General features: G+C 36.6%; 1 pseudogene; it reads right to left on the reverse strand.

Moving 5' to 3' along the window:
- Positions 1–1,385: 1,385 nt before the first annotated feature.
- Positions 1,386–18,424, reverse strand: LOC101525594 (ATP-dependent Clp protease ATP-binding subunit clpX-like, mitochondrial; annotated as a pseudogene).
- Between the last annotated feature and the right edge of the window lie 168 nt (positions 18,425–18,592).

Here is an 18,592-nt window from a genome sequence, read left to right on the forward strand (position 1 = left end):
CCTTCCTCTACAAATCACATGTAGATTCCTGCAATAGGGAGACTTTTGTCTTTCTCTAGAAGCATAATACATGACATACAGATAGCATGTGAAGAATTATCTTTTATTTACTACTATATTAATTATACGCATTTACTCTGCCAACTAAACAGGTATGAATAATACCTATATATTTCCTAGCTCTGATAGTTTGAGCAAGTAAACCTTGGGTAGCAAAATGGTTATGGGAATATTTATTTATTTTGCTTAAATTGCAAAGTGCTAATAATACTACCTGGAATATTTAAGTATCTAAGTTTACTTATGTTTTAAATTTAGTCTTATGTTGCTAACATTTTTAAAAATATATTGTTGCATTCATGTAAGGTGAAATGCATATTACATATCTGTAAATAAAAAGAGTTTTAAGAAAAGGCAAATATTCTGTTAGACAAAGTAATCATAAAAACGAAGTTTTGTATGCAAGTTATGAACTCACAGAAAAATCAAGAAATAAAACTCAAATATTTATGAATAAATTTAACCCAAGAAATAAAAGATCTCTACAATGAAAATTTTAAAAATTGATGAAAGAAATCATAAATGACGTAAAAAAAAATGGAAGGATATTCACTGATCATGGATTGGAAGAATCAATAGCATTCAAATGTCTATACTTCCTAAAGTAATCAGCAGATTCAGTGCCACCCCTATTGGAATGCCAATGGCATTATTCACTGAATTAGAAAACGCCATCCTGAAATTCATACGAAATCACAAAAGATCCAGAATAGCCAAAATGAGCTTGAGCAAGAAAAATAAAGCTGGAGGCATAACAACACCTGACCTCCAAGCCTACGAAATGTTTTAATTACCATAGCGATGTTTCAATTACCAGCATGGCACTGGCTTAACAGTCAGTTCGACAATCTGCTGCATCTACCTGTGCAGAAGTAGGAAACGAAAGCTCTGCATTCTACCTTATCAAAACAAACTCAAAATGGATCAAAGACCTAAATCCATAAACTGATATAATCAAATCACTATAGGAAAAACATCAGGGTTTCCTGCAAGGCATAGACAGAAGCAGAGACTTCTTGGAAAACAGCCCATATAAATTAAGATGGGAAACTTACGCACTGCAAAGAAAACCCTCAACAAACTGCAGAGGCAACTGACAAATCGGAGATAGTATTTTCAAATTATGTGACTGATAGAGGATTTTTATCCAGGATATATAAAGAATTCAAGAAACTGAACAACAAAATAATCCAGTTAATAAAAGCAAAGGACATGAACAGGCCAATCTCAAAACATACAAATGGCCAACACATTCATGAAAACATGCTCAAGATTAAAACCCTTCAGAGAAATGCGACATCCTTTTTTTCACCTCCAGTCATACTTTAGTGGATTCTTTCACTGGAGTCCAAAATGTGTCCTGTTTCCTTTTTTCCTTCTACTTCTTTGTCAACCTCCACACATAAACCATCAAAATCAGAGATTTCAACTACTGGTTTTGGTTACAGCTTCTCCACTTTGGGTCAAAGGCCTCAAGCATTTGTTTTTTGTTCAAGCACTAATCAGGTTACAGCTTTCAAATCATCCCCTGTAACATTTAATTCACATTTATCCATTCTGAATAAAGCCTGGAACCAAGGAACAACAACATTACATGGTTCAGTTAGAATTTGTACAAGTGTTTTCTCATCCAGGCTACTACACAAAGGAACTCCCACAGGCACTAGTCTCACAAACTCAGGAATCATGCCAAATTCAATGAGATCCTTAGCTTCCACATGACATAACAGCAAATCATTTTCCTCAAACCCTTGGTGAGCATTTGACTTCCTGCTTCGATTAGCAAGGTCTGCAACAGCTGTAGCCCTCCTGCCTTTTTCCATATTAGATGGTGTCTGAAATTCAATATACCTTTCATTTTCCCTCCTGCTGATAATTCTAAGTCATTGAAAGTACCAGATACACTTCTTGAATTTTTTCTGAAACATTGAGTGTCATGCCCTCCAGTTTTTCCCTCTCTGCTTGACTTTACACATTATCCACATTTACAATACATAAAATAAACAAAAACCAAATTCAAAACCTAAAAAAAAGGAACTATGCATTTGATTTAAGACACTTTTCTTAAGCACTCTTTACAATTAGTTTTCAAGGAAGCAACAAGTCAAAAGCCATTTTTCATAAAGATTTGCGTTCACATAAATCATTTAAGTAATTTTTATTGGAATAATAATCAACATGACTGGCTGCAAAGCCAAATGGAATGGGCCATGATCCTCAGCCTAAAAGCAACAACTACAGAAAAGTGGGGCACAGCAATGAATTTGAGCCTTGTACTATTTAATGCTATAAACAAAATCATACCATATATTCAAATTGTTGGCATATCAGCTGTTGGTGAAAAACATAAAAATGATTATTAGACATTTTACTTTTCCTAATGTATTTAATCAACTTGGTAAAAACGCATTTTATTCATCTCGCTTGCCAACTGGCCATCATACCTGAAGGAATATTTTACAGATGTGACAAATCATACACATAAAAGATTTCTATTTTATTCAAGTAGCAATCATTTTGGTCCAATAGTCAGGCACGTCAAACACACACACACACACACACACACACACACACACAACTTAGATTCAAGCTTCTCACCACACTCTTGTCATGTTTTTAAGAGAATTATTGAAGCATAAAAACGTTACATTTGCCCAAGGTCATCAAAAGAGGGGGATCTAAAAGCCTTTTGCTCTAACTGAAGCTACTGTATTAAAAACCTAGCTTACACCATCTCAAAATTAGCTCAATAAACAATTAGATGCATTATCCAGTTTTATTAACTCCTGCTGAACGCCTGCTCCACCTACATACTGTAACTAATGAATGCATGGCTCACTGCCAATCTATTTTTTCCAGCAAGACAATTCCTTTTTCTACCTTATAACTGGTATCTTGGAGGAATTTGGCAATTGCAGATTCAACATCTTTAACTGCATGTATCCGGCCTAAGTTAGAATGATGCAGTTACAGACCACAAAAGGAGTATCAAGGTATTTAGTTAGTTTGTGCCACCAGGGTTTCACCTGACCCAGTTGGTCCACGCAGCAAAATATTCAGTCTTTATGTTATCATGAAAAGAACCCCATACTTCACTTCTTCATTCTTCCTGAAGTATTTGCTAACTCAACAGTTGCTGCTCTGTTGCTCCCAAAGCCTTACCACGCGGGCTGATTCCAGTGACCTGCATGAAGCTTGCAATTCTGTATTCATCCTCTTCTAACACTAGTATTAAGAATGTCTGCTTCTAAATCTTTGCTTATTGTCTCAGATTAGTTGGGAAATTATTAAGTAGTCTCTTGTAATGATTATACACAGCAGCTGGAAGCACTTTTACAAATGACTTATCCACAACATGTTTCTTGTAGTAGTTATAAAGCTTGGAGGAAAGAGATAAAGTTGTTATTCCAACAAAAACTAAGTCTTTTGCTGTTGATTCAGCCTCTTTGACTATGTTTTTGGATCAACTTCACATAGCACAACAAAATGACATTTTTCATACTTCACAAAATGGGTGGATGACAAGGCAGTCACTATGTATGAGCACAAGTCTCCACACTTAAGACATTACAGTAAGTTTCCACCTTTCCCAGAATTCCTAGAGCTTGACTTTTTAATTTTCCTTACTAATTTCTTATTTCCATTTCCAGAGCCATCTTTACTTGTCCTTTCTTCAGAGGAAAAGTATGTTGGTGGTCTTATAATTAGTTTCAAAATTTCCAAGCCTTTCTAAAACTGATATATGAATCTGAGTAAAAATGTGTGGGTAGGTATGGTAGCCTCAGTGAGAACTGTATCCTAGTAATCACTCCCTGAATTACTTTGGAAGTTCTCAGTATGTTACAGTATGAACCCTATGAATCCATCTCCAACATAAATACCATATTTTAAGTTTCTTGTCTGTCCTGAAACAAAAAAAAACTGAATACATCTTCACCTCATTTTTATTCATATTCTGAAGGCTGTTATTTTTCTTAAGCCATTCTTTCTGATATTCAGCTAAATGTTAAAATGGAACTCTAAAAATCGTAAATATGTACCCTGAAAAGGCAATTTAAAAATCCTCATCATTCTTGTCAAGTTTAACAACATAACTTAATCCCCATTATTTTCAATATATAAATTATCAGTCACAACATAATTATTGTAGCATCTGGTATTGATTTACTTCTAAAGTTTAAGGAAGATGTTAAGAATCTTACAAAAATTGACACCATTTAGGAAATGATTAAAAAGACCGAGATGGCCCATCCACAGGCTCACTCCTCAAACACCTGCAGTTTCCTGGGCTGGACCAAGTTGCAGACACGTGCCTGGACCTCCATTCAGGTCTCCATGGTGAGTGGAAGGAACCAAAGTGCTTAAGTTACATATGCACAATACCAGGAAGCTAGATCAAAAGCAAAAAGGCTGGGAATGGAATGAGGCATTCTGATGCAGAACGCAGTTATCCCAACCAGTTACTTAAATGCTGTACCAAATGTTTTCCCCAATATATCTGATGAAAAGATTGATCTCTAAAATATAGAACTCCTAAAATTCAAAGATGGTGACATGAATAAGTATATGAAATGGGCACAACTACCTGATCAAACGACATGCACAGGGACAGGTGTTTGGTATGTTAAAATTTTACTTTTGGGGCTCAGCACGATAGCCTAGTATCTAAATCCTCACCATACATGTGCCAGTATCCCATATGAGTGCCACTATGCGTCCAGGCTGCAACACTTCCCATCCAGCTCCCTGCTTGTGGCCTGGGAAAGCAGTAGAGGGTGCCCCAAAGCCTTGGAACTTGCACCCGCATGGGAGACACAGAAGCAGCTCCTGTCTCCTGGCTTCAGATTGGATCAGCTCAGCTCCAGTCATTGCGGCCACTTGGGGAATAAAACAGTGGATGGAAGATTTCTCAGTATCTTTTCTGTATATTTGCCTTTCCAGTAAAAATAAACTTATCTTTAAAAAAAAAAAGATTTTACTTTTGGAAATCAGGATCTTATTTCTGAGAATCTGAGTTCAAGCACAAGCTGCCTTTCTCTATCCCAGCTTCCTGCTAACATACACGCTGACAAGCCGAAGGTGATGATGACTCAGAGTTAGAGCCCTCTCACACAGGAGATCTAGACCGAGATCTTGGCTCCGGGTTTTAGTTTGTCCCAGCCTGAAGGTTTTTGACAACATGTGAACATTTGGGAAAAGAATCTGCAGGCCGACTGAAATCTCATCTCATCTCTCTGTGCCATCCTCTTTCAAACAACAAAAACAAAAAACCTATGTAATCAAAAGGCAAAGTAATCTATAAAAAGCATAAATGAATATGAAAAATCAGTGCTATATCAGTAAGAAAATTCAGATTAAGATAATGACATACAACTATACAGAGTAGGAATGCCAAAACCCCAAAACTGAGAACATTTAAGCATTGCTGGATTGAGAATCAGAAAATCTCATTTATTGCTTGTGGAAATATAAAACAGTATCACTTTTAAAAATATTTTGATGGTTTCTTACAAAGTAAACTCCATTTTCAACAAGGTGACCCAGCAACTGTGTACCTTGGGTTACTAGTTCAAAAGATTTGAAAACTTACGTCCACACAAAAATTTATAATTGGATATTTTATTATTATTTTTGACAATCTTGACATAATTAGGGTAAAAAGGTTTAAGCATTACAGGAAGATGGGCAAGACGATTAGTTCCATATTGTTTCCTTAATATATCTAATGTAAAAGGATATTTTAAGGGAGAAGCCCCACCCAGTCTCCCACCCACCCCAGGTCCCAGATGTAACTGGATATTAATAACAGTTCTATATGTTTTATAGTAGGTAAATTCATAGACTATTATACACCCAGAAAAACAATGTTATTCAGTGGAGAATAAATGAACTATCAAGTATGAAAACACAAATAGTAAGATTAATAACATAATACTGAGTGGAAGAAAGTAATCATAATGCTTCAAACTGAATGCTTCCAAATATGTAACACCCCAGAAAAGGCAAAACAAGGGATAAAATATACCTTGCCGGGGGTTTGGAGGCAGGAAAGATAACAGGTAACACAAAGAGAACTTTTAGGATAGTGAAACTATTCTGTGACATACTACAAAAATTATGTATTCTTTCCCAAAATTTTTAGACCATAAAATACCAAAAGTTACTACAACTATATACCAAATGGGTAAGAATGATATGCTAATGTGTGTTCATTAACTCAAATAAATACACCACTATGATCGAAGTTGTAGACAATGAGGTAAGTTATACAAGTGTGGCACAGGGACTATCTAGCAAATCTCCACACCTTCTGCTCAACTTCATTATTAAGCCTTAAATTCAACTAAAAATTGTCTAAGTAAAATCAACTTCCATAGTAATACAAATAGAAATCCCACAAAAAAATCTTTATTCAAAATACAATCTCTACTCTTAAAAATGAATGGATAGATTCACTCAAAAACAATGGTCACTTTGAAAGTTATCTGTCTCTTCTGAAATCAAACAGGAAAAATATTACGAAATAAAATACAACAAAATTTTCTTGATAGTCTCAAGGTAAGAATTCACAATACAACCTTGAAATAGCAAGGACTCTTTCATTAGAAAAAATTTCTTTAGCAAGACAGAATATGCAAAAGTCATTATGAAAAATATATATGAGTACAACCACATTAATAGTGATTTATATGTCATAAAATAATAATCAATATAAAAGATAAATGTCACACAGAAAATCTAACACTAATATATAAATGGAAAAAAAGGATGCCTAATGTGCAAAGACTCTAAAAATTGCAAAGGAATGAAAAAGTACTTAATACAAAACTTAGAAAGTTATATTAATAGGTAATTCAACTCACTGTTATTCCGGAAAATGTAAATTAAAAGAACAAGAAATTATCTGTACCCTTCAGACTGGGAAACAGGAAGAGGTCTTAACATCTATTAACAGAAAGGATTGTGGAAAAGTGTTCTGTTACCTCTTGGTTGAAACACAAAGAATGTCATGCTTTGAGGAACATAATCTAGACCTATCTATCAAAACTACAAACAGATAAACCACTAGGCAGGAAACCTTGGCCACTTATTTTCTTTGCTTCTTTATGCTACATCTTTGCATTGTAACTACGGCTCCCAATTTGGTGTTTTTCTGCATCTGTGCTTCCAACTTTGCCAGACCAAAGAGCAGTTGGCTAAGGAAATATTGAGAGCCCCAAAACACACAAGCTTTGGGTTACAAAGGTGATGTTAGCAGCACTAGCACAGCCAAGAAGACATCTTCTACTGCCACAAGTTTAGTCTTCAGCCCAGAAGGGAAGGCAGAATCATTCTATACCTAGTGTTTGGTTTAACTTCCTCAAGCAAAAATTACAGAAGGAAAACAAGCAAATTGTAATAGTAAAGGCAAAAACAAAAAAACAAAAACATAAGAGACAAAGTATAGCATGTTAACCAGAATCAGGGTAATCTAACAGGTGAAATGGCTTCTGAAGGAGAGAACGACTTAATCTCAAAGAACAGGACAATGAAACTGCTGACCAGTTAATGTAATAGATCAACATATAATGAGGGTCTCTGAGTCAATGATTCTATAACTCCTTCACATCGATGATCCTGAAGTGTGATATTACCCAGGACCATGTTTGTCCTGATCAAGTGCCCTGCAGACCTTACTGACTCACTAAGATGCAGTCTGAGCTACAAAACACTGTTTCTTACAAAGGCTCTCAAATATGATCTATAAAAAGATGAGAAAAAATATTGAAAAAAAAGTTCTGGAGGAGACAGCACTGTGGGTGAAAAGATCATTAGAAGAGAGGAAGTCAAGAAACCAAAATACTATTTTGTTAACCAGTTGAATTGCATGTTTGCTTTCTCCTCCACCCTGACCATATATTTAAGCAGGTCCTCCTCGTTTCAATCCTATTATAGTTGGGAATGCACACAGTTAAGGCTACTTCTGTTGATACCCACTAAGAAAGCACAAGTAGGCATATTGTGACATCGAATCTGGACCCCTTGTGGTCACTTTGGCAGCATGTATACTAAAGTTGGAATGAACCTGGACCTCACTCACAGTGATGTAGAAGTCCGAATCAGTATGCAGAGGAGCTCAGTCTGCTCATCCAGACCCTTCTATTATCTCTGACATAAAATTTGCTACCTTTCCCCACCTTTGAAATATTGCCCATATTTTCATATCATAATACATAGAATTCCATTAATATTTTACTTCTCTACTGAAGGATTACAATGTCAATATCAAAGCATTTTATCTCACATTCTTTGCACGAGATAATCTGACACTGCATCTGTCTCTTCTAATTTACATTAAACATGGAAATTTATTCTCAAATATTAATTTATATTCAAATATTTAATTCAAAGACCATGTATATATTATATACATATTTAATAGTGATCAGATATCTCATCTGCAGATTTTGTACATACTTCTACCATATATTCCTTTTACAGAATGAAGCCATTAAAATTTAATATCCAAAAGACTATCAAAAATAAATTTTTCATTCAGTATCTATATTATATTGCTAAAATTTTGGAAATATCCATAAAAATCAATAAATTGATACACAAAACTGAGTCAACATCTATAGTATTTTCTACATGTGTGTATTATTTTAAGAGCCTGGCAGGAAATAGGTATAGTGGCTAATACGGTGGCATTAGAGACTAGTCTTCCATCTATAGTCCTGGCATCCCATATGGTTCGAGTCCCAGCTGTTACACTTTCAGTTCAGCTCCCTCCTTTATGATGTGGGAAGGCAGAAGAGGACAGTTTAAGTCCTTGAGCCTCTATATCCAAGTGGGAGATATGGAAAGAAGTTCCTACCTTCTGACTTAGAATAAGCTCAGTTCCAGCCACTGTGGCCATTTAGGGGGTGAACTATTAAGACCACTTGAGCAAGTATCTCAGAGCATGCCCCACATCTGGGACCTTGGGCGGGTGGGAGACTGGGTGGGGAGTCTCCCTCAATATCCCCCTTCACCTCAGATACATAAATAGTATAATAAAAATATATATTAAAAAAAGCTAGATTCTGCTCATCTCCAATAGCTGCTACTAGAAACCAAGGGGGAAAAAACCTTCATGACAGTGATAATATTCCTAATTTTAAAACCAAAGCTATAGCTTTAAAAGCAACTATAACTCAAAATTTTAGCTTTATTTCAATCTTCTGGTTCTGTTGCATATGACAAAGTTGTTGGAAAGATCATTCTAATTAAAACAAAATACTGGCAGAAAAAAAAATAAATAAATGTTATGCTGATAGACTGGAGATTAACAGAAAATAATTAATTCTCTGAAATACAAAGACAATGTCTTCTTAATCACTATTCCAGTACACTAAATACTTAATAGGTCAAAAGTAATAGGTCATAAATTATTTTTTATTCATTTGCAAAAATTTATCTTATGTCATTTAAAATAAATATTCAGCATTTACTTTAAAAATTCTACATTGATGACTTCATTTACTTTTAAAATTCTACATTGATGTGATCACAGTAAATTTTTTAAGTATTCAGCTTTTATGAATTTAATTACAAGTCAGAAAACCTGATAAATTAAGAACACTTACTTTTAACATTTCTGAGATATTCATTGAGTCAACCACCTAATATTTTAACTTAGGAATGACAAAATTTTAAAATTTTTTAGATGTATGTACCAGTCTTTTTGTATTCAAAAATCCAAAGAAATCAAGATACAAGAGTTACTAAAGTTTTTAATATCCCTGTGAGAGTTGGAAAGCATTAACATGAGATAACTCCCTAAGACCTTACAATTTGAGGAAATGAGAATAAAATATCAATTAAATGATTCTTTTCACTGAATCTTGGGCTTAGTATCTATTAGTCTACTAGATCTACTAAAAAAATAAAACACTATTACCAATTAAATAATACAAAATTATTTCCCACAATTTTATTGGTTGCAAAGTATCAGATCATTGGCTATAAAGGAGGCACTCACATTGAAGCTGCTTCTATTAGTTTGCCAAGCACCTTTCCAAGTGCCTGTGAGTCCACAGGACTTTTTGGTGTGCACATGAATTGTAAAATCTCTGGGGTCATTTTCTCTTCCAATGAAGCCACCAATTCTACAAAATGACAATACTATCCTTTGATCCTATTTAACCTAACTTGCATCTTCAAAGAGCCTCTTTTCAAATACAATCACATAAAACATGTTAGTGCCACTGTCGTCAGCCAGGCAAAGCCCTGAGCACGGCAGTCTTTTGGGGAGTCTCCCTCTGGGTTGTTACGGTGTCTTTCTCTTTATCTCTAACTCTGCTTTCAAGAAAGCAGATTTTAAAAATAAATGTTTAATAGGATCTTTAGATTGTACCTGAAAGGATAGGTGTCAGATACTTCCCAGAGGATAGTTGGGACAGCAGAGGCCTGTGGGATCATACTGAGAAGAGGCTTTGGAAAGAGGCAGAGGGCCTCTCACCCAGAGTGCACTTTTGCCCCCAGTGTGAGTCCTTAGATGTGCTTTCATGCTCACCTTGATGACAGGTGAACATCTGTTCTGTCTAATCAGCTGATCAAGGACAGACAGTACTTCTTATCTATTTTCTATTTCAATAATGCTTTGACTAAGGTGCCTTATTAGCCTCCTTGAACTCTGCTCCCAGACACGACCTGATTCTGAATTGTATTTGAATTATTGTTTTACCAAGCTGTACGAATTGTAAACCTAGAAATAAACATCAGTTGCCCAAGAGAGCACTGTCCTTCCATTTCTTTTTGGTCTGATCTCCTCCCAAGGAACCGGTAAACTTGCAGATAGGTAAGCAAATTATTGTCCCACCTTATTTTAAAACACTTATGTGTAACTCCAACAACTCAATTCAAACTGAATGTGCTTTTATTATGCTTTTACGCCAACAGAACAAGTCTAGCATGGTTAGAAAGTCAGTTTCAAAACTACATTATAGGGTCGGGGCAAAGGCAGGCATTTGGTGTCATGATTAAGTAACACTGTGGATGCCTGCATCCCAAATGAGAGTGACTGAGATTTATTCTCAGCTTTGCTTTAAGTTAGAATTTTCCTCCTTTGCATATTCTGGACAGCAGCAGCTTATGGCTCTAGTGATTAGGTCCCCTACTTGGGAAACTCAAAAATGAGTTTCTGTATTTTGCTGATTCATTTCCTGAATGTCAGGTGGAAGGCAAATGGGAGGTTTCCTTTCTGTCTCTCTTTTCCTTACTCTCACCCTTCAAACAAATTCAGTTTAATAATTTAAAATGTATTACACATTTTATTTAATGATTTGGAAAATACTATTTGACATCAAGCTTTTATAAAACTAAGTACACAATTCGAACAACTAGAAGTCAAAGAGGTATGCCTTTTGCAACTAATTTTGTCACAAGTGTCAAGTTTATAATTGAATTTCCGCAATGAATGCACTTACTCATCTTGCATCCAGTAAATTCCAAAATATAATATTTAATAATCTTTAATTTATGCTTAATATTATACTGTGCACTAACTGTAAGGCCCAAAGTAGTTAATTTCAAACTCAGTTTAATTCTTTAAAGCTTTGCATTACTTAGGGAATAATTAAACCATCAAAGTACTTGATATATCACCAAAAATGAATCCAAAGAGTTGAGTTGCTATAATGGAGAGTAATTTGATATTTCTTTTTAATTATGTAAGAAAAATTAAAGTATCTGGAAAAACCCATAGTATAATAAAGATACAGATACACTTTATAAATTAATAGAAGTTACATTTATAACTGTTTAATTTATGCATAGAAATAGTTAAAGTTGGCTTATACTTTCCAGAGACTTAATAAACCAACAGGATCTTTAATGTATCTTATGAATGTTAATTTTCTACACAGGGGATCTGGTATTTCTGCTTAAGTGGAGTAAATAGGAAGGGATATTCACTTACAAGTGGCTCTCGTTGACAGGGCTTGTCTTTTCTCCAGCATAATAAAGATCTAAAACAAAAGAGTGTCCTATATTCTCAAAAAAAAAAAATTTAAATGGGATTCTAAAATTCAAGATGCATTTTAACTTTACTATTAATTGGGTTTGTGCTATATAATTTAGCAACAACTCTATGTCTGTAAAATGTACATAAAAACTGCCTTGGGATTTATAGAATATCTTAAAAATCACAACAAGCTAGTTGATTTATTTATTCAAAAGGCAGAGCACAACAAAGATCAGTCTGTTGGCTGCCTCCCCAAATGCCTGCAAGCACTGGGCCTAGGCCAGGTAGAAGCTAGGAGCCCAAATCCCTATCTGAGCCTCACAGGCGGGTGGCAGGCATCCAAATGCATGTCCCATCAGCTGTTACCTCCCAAGCTGCACATTAGCAGGAAGCTGGGTCAGAAGTGGAGCCAGCACCTAGACCAGGCACTCTGCTAGCAGACATAGGTTTCTGAAGCAGCATATTGCCTTCCATACCAAATGCTTAGCCCAATAAGCTTTGCTTCACACCCAACTTATTAATGTAGGGCTGATTTATCTTAGAAAGTCATAGTATATTAGAAAATCTATATATTTCAGTTTATTCACAGTGCTCACATGTTAATTAGAACACAAAAGAAAAGTGAACCACATAAAATTGATTTCAATAGGAGTAAAAACACCCATCAGATCATGGATTCTGTGTTTGCATTTATAGAACTCCGAGTTCTTTCACACATGTACAAAATATACATTTGGGCCTGGCACGATGGCTTAATTGGCTAACTCTCCCCTTGCAGGTTTCCAGAATCCCATAAGGGTGCTAGTTCATGTTCTGCCTGCGACCCCTCCAGCTCCCCGCTTGCGACCTGGGAAAGCAGTTAAGAATGGGCCAAAGCCTTTGGACCCTGCACCCATGTGGGAAACCAGGAAGTAGCTTTTGGCTTTGGATTGGCTCAGTTCTGACCATTGCAGCATTTGAAGAGTGAACTAGCAAGATGAAATATCTTCACTCCATAAAACACTTTCCAATAAAAATAAATCTTTTAGGGGCCCGGCGGCATGGCCTAGGAGCTGAAGCCCTCCCCTTGAATGCACCAGGATCCCATATGGGCGCCGGTTCTAATCCCGGCAGCTCCACTTCCCATCCAGCTCCCTGCTTGTGGCCTGGGAAAGCAGTGGAGGACAGCCTAAAGTGTTGGGACCCTGCACCTGCGTGGGAGACCCGGAAGAGGTTTCTGGTTCCCAGCCTCGGATCGGCGCAGCACTGGTCTTTGCAGTCACTTGGAGAGTGAATCATCGGACGGAAGATCTTCCTCTCTGTCTGTCCTCCTCTCTGTATACCTGACTTTATAATAAAAATAAATAAATCTTTAAAAAATAATAAAAAATAAATCTTTTATATACATATATATGCACACACACACACACTCTTAAGTGTGCAAAACACTATCTTTCATTTTGCAACAAAATGGATTCAGCTAGAAACCTTATGCTTGGTGAAGTAATTCAGTTCAACACATCATGTAATTTCTAATCTGTGACAACTCATACACGGAACAGAAAAAATGTAATCTCCACAGTGAGATCAGCATACTGGAAAATAACTGCTATTTACACTTTATGTCTATATTCCTGAATCATAACAAGATTCCTACCTTTTTATAAGTTTTTTCTCCTATACTTGATACATCAAGTTCATTAAGAAATGGCTCTATCTAAAGCTTTGTATTTTGAAGTAAAATATTTGTACATCTTCTATATACCTAGACCATACTTGGTCTCTATACCTAACATACAGAATTTTATTTAGATGTTTATCAGGTGACCTGTATTAGTAAGGCTTTGCTTTCACTTGAAAATATTTTAAAAATTGCATTATTTAATTCATGCTTTTAAAAAAAGCATTTGGCAAACTATTTAAGAATATTTTAATGGTAGTAACCGATTATTTGTAATCAAGCTCCTACAGGACAGATAATACCATATGTATATGTATGTATGTGCATATAAGTACATAAAATAATCATTTATTAGAGGTAAATTCAATTTTAGACATTGTAATCTTAAAAATGAAAAACAGAAATGTTCTTAGATGGTCATACCAGCTGCATACAAAGTTAAGATCAGAACATGTAAAGGATTTTTTAAAAGCTTATATGGCAATTATTAATCATAACTCATATCTACTGAGTATGTATTAAGTTATTACTAAATTCCTCAAGAAGGTTTTGGCCTTTGCCTTTATTGCTTTTAAGAGTATCATCTCCTTGCTCTTGTTTAAAAATGAACTCTTTCGCCCCTTTGCAGTTTTATTTTGATCCATTTCCATTTACAGTTTAACTTTCTCTTTGCCATTCAAAATATTCAGATAGGCTTGATCATTTCCTGAGTTCCAAGTAAAAACTGGCATCTTCTTCAATACCACTGTTAGTCTAGCTCCATTTCTCATGTGCATCTCAGCTGAGCAGCTCCTGCTTTGGAACAACAGAGTGCAAGAGGAAGGGAAAAAAGCTAACCTGGACTTGAATCAAAAGAGCTGCCAAGCTGCCACTTTCATTGCCGTACAAATTTCACAGATTAATCTTATGGTTAGATGCAAGCTATTCACATTACCAGAAAGGTTTCAGTTCTGTGAGGCCAATAGGAGACATGGGTTAAAATTATTAACAGCCTACGTCAATGAATTCTCATTCATCTATAAAAAATTAAGCTAACTTTTAAATCTATTTCCCTGGCCACTTTATTAAACAATGATGAATAAGACCACTACATCCTAGAGCAGAAACAATGCTCATACTATAAGCCTCACAGACTATATCCAGGTGCCTAAATGTATACAACACATAATATGTAAAAGTACTTGCAATGAAGCTATTAAACATATCTTGACAACAGGACACTAGGCTTTCTACCACTGTTTATGCCTACAATTCGATGACACAATTAAATAGCAGAATGCTGGACTTGTGAGGATACTGTAATAATACAGGTGAAAACAATGGTGTGGAAGGATGAAGCAGTAGAAGGGAAAATCTGCCTGTGGAATATTTTTTTTAGAATTTTTAATTAAATTATTAAATTTCATTAAATTTTACTTAATTATTTTCATAATTTTCAAATTATTTCATGAAAACTAATATATATGAATAAAAATTTAGAAGCACAATGGGGGCTGGTATTGTGGAAGAGTGGATTATAATAACACCTGAGAAGCAGCAACCCATATGATCGTCAGCATAGATCCTGGATACTCCATTTCTAACCCAATTCCCTGTGAATGCTTCTGGGAAACCATAAGCTGGAGATGTTCTAAATATATTGGCCCCTGCAACTCCCAAGGTACACTTGAAACTGCTGGCTCCTGGCTTTGGACTAGCCAGCCCAGGTAACTATGAGCATCTGGAGAGTGAACCAGCAAATGGAAGAACTCTTACCCTCTCTCCCTCCCTCCCTTCTCCCCACCTCCTTCCTTCTTTGCCTCTAAAAAAAAATCTACTACCTGCTGATTGTTTTGCCAAATGCTGTCGAAAGCACTAGAGCTGGACCAGGCAGGAGCCAGGAACTTGAATCAGTACCTCTCTACTGGATGCAGAAGTCCAAGTTGTTGGGCCATACTTCACTTTCTCAGGAGTTTTAATAGGAAGCAGCCAACACTTCAACTGGTGCCCACATGGGATGCCAGTGCCGCAGGCATAACCTTAACTCGCCTCACCACACTGCTGGCCCTCTATGTTCTCTACTGTTGCTTCTAACACCCCTCATCCAAAATACCTTCCATTTCCAAAAGCTTCATATACCTCACTTGTTAAAATTTAAGTTCTATAGCTGGTCAACTGAATTTTTTTCTGTAAAAACTCAAGAATATGGGTTGGGTAGACTCTTAGATAATACTGTGCTTATCCCATGTTATCATGTAGTGTACACAAGAAAAAGATGAATCAATTCCTCATGAATGCAGTGAAATGGTCAGGTAGCAGAAGGCAACTTACCTGTGAAACTCATAGAACTGATGACAGGTTAGTATAATGCTGTTCAAAATAGTATTGCACTGATTTAGCAGAATATGCAATCTATGTGTCAAAACAGACATGCTAAAAGTCAACAGCAGTGTTAAGTGTTAAATAACAGTAGGGAACACTGTCATGAAATCCAAGGCTTCTTGCCAAGTCACCCAGACAAGTCAGAAGGAAATACCACAATGTCCTCTTCCACTCCTTTAGACCAAGTTGTTTATTTTCTGAGCTGCTCCGAGTGTCAGCTGTTGCTAATTTACACTGTCCCTGGGACCTGCTCCAGCTGCTCCATCCTGGAGTGAATTTTCTACCAGTTCCTGACCCATATATGAGTATAAGACCCAATTGATGATTTCAATTCACACTCTTGGGGGCTAGCACAGCCGCTGAAACACCCATGACATTGCAATATAACCTCTCCTGCAGTTGGTCCTGTGTCCTCAGCCCCTCCATCACAGGTCTTTATACTGCAACTACCTCCCAATACACTGTACAATATTTGTCTATATTACTTGTAGCACTTATCCAACCACCCATTTTCATTATAACTAAAATAACTAATTCATAGAGAACCTTGAAAAGTAGATAATTGAAAGCAGTCAGACATGAGCATTTTGTGAAAATGACAAATATTATCGTACAAAGTACTGGGATACGGTTTTATTTCTCAAGAAAGGTTTTGTTCTGAAAATAATGTCAAGTTTGAGAATGAAGGATTGTAGTAAAAAGAAATGAGTTTATAGGTAATTATTTTTTTTAAATGAGAAAAGATAATTGTGTATGTGTTGGTGTCTTAACCAGTTTAGACTGCTACAGATGACCACTGCGGGCACCTTGAATAACAACTGCATATCTTCTTTATCCTGGAAGCTGACAAGTCCAAGATCAAACTAATTACCCAAATGGTATCTGGTAATGACCTCTTTCTGGTTTGCAAAAAACCCAAGTCCTTCTTTAACCTTACACTGAAAAGGGAAAGAAAAAAAAATCCCTCCTATTTCTTAAGAGAAATACCATGATTTTCTCTGATTTTTTTGGTGAATGTCTATTTCAAATTCTATGCCAAAACAGAATACTCCCGAGAACACGGTCTCGTAGTCGGGGAGAAGGACGAAACAGGAACGCACGCCGTTAAGTTTCAAGTAAGAAAGCTCTCGCCGCTGACCATGTGGCCAAAGGACTTATTTTTCAACTAGGCTCTTGTCACCTCATAAAGCTAGAAACACTAAACGGTGACTGACACACTGGAACAGTTTCATTGACAATAATGGAGCAAGCACATTCCCACAACGAGTATAGACTGCTCTACAGAAACACATACACACCATGAACAGGCCAAGGAACAAGCGAGGCACAATGACATTAAAGCCGTACCTGCAACACGGCGGCCGAGCAGAAACGCTCCGTTCCCTTCACGCGTGGGAGCTCGCGGCCTGTGGGAGCTCGCGGCCCGTGGGAGTTCCGGGGCTGAGGAAGCCGAAAAGACAGGAACACTCACAGCGCCTGAGGGGAGCGCTACCCCGAGTGAGAAAGCGCCTGCCTCCACTCCTTATATAGACTCTGCGCAGAGGCCCGGATGCCGGCTGCATTATGGGAAGACGGAGGTCTCAACAGGTGGGGGCTTCCTGCTCGGCTCCTCTCAGGTGAGGTGGAGCTGACTGGCGCCCAGCCTGCTCCACAGCCCACGGCCCCGCGATTCTTAAGTGGAACTTCTTGAAGAAGTTAATTATCGTAGCCTCACTAATGGCTTGACACAGAGAGCTAAAGGAGGCATATTTAATCAATTAGCACCTCCTGCGATGCCAACATAATTAAGTGGAGCCACACATAAAAAGAATAACCTGTTTTTGGCAACAAGAATGCTCTTTACAAATTATTTTCAAAATGAGGGTACTGTTAAGTTTGCTGTAAGTACTGATCAATTACCGGAGAAAGATGAAGCAGTTCTTAAAGTGAGGATTTAGCCTGTGCAGGAGCCATGGTCTCTGTCACAGCTGTTCACTTCTGCTACTGTGACCCCAAATCATCCCGAGCCTGTGAGTAAGTGGGTACACCTGTGTTCCAGGAAAGCTTCATGGCAACAGAATTGGCCAACAGATATGATTTGCCCCTAATCTTAGGAAAATGTGTTTATATTTATTTTGATATTATAGAATAAATAATTTACATGCTAGAATGTGTATCTGACCAATATAAAAGAAACCCAAAGGTTATGATTGTGTTGTCTTAAAGAATATTGCATATGATCTAGAAATCTGATTCTATCATTGTTAAATTTCCTTTTTGGTAGACTATATAATACTCACTTCTCGACTTCTCATTTGAATTAGGATTCTTGGTTTACTAGCTCTATCATGATTTGAATGATTTTTGGCATAAACCATGTTTTAAAACTGAAAATGCTACCTAGACAAAAAAATATGAATACTCACATATGGCTGTGTTTTGGATCCTAATGCTTTTTCTCCTAAATAGTATAGATTCTAAAATGTTTGCTCTTCTTTGTTTTTGGCTGGCTTCATTAGGAGGATTTAGGGGTTGGTGTTGTGCTA

The sequence above is a fragment of the Ochotona princeps genome, chromosome 6 (assembly GCF_030435755.1).
Source record: "Ochotona princeps isolate mOchPri1 chromosome 6, mOchPri1.hap1, whole genome shotgun sequence".
Taxonomy (NCBI): Eukaryota; Metazoa; Chordata; class Mammalia; order Lagomorpha; family Ochotonidae; genus Ochotona; species Ochotona princeps.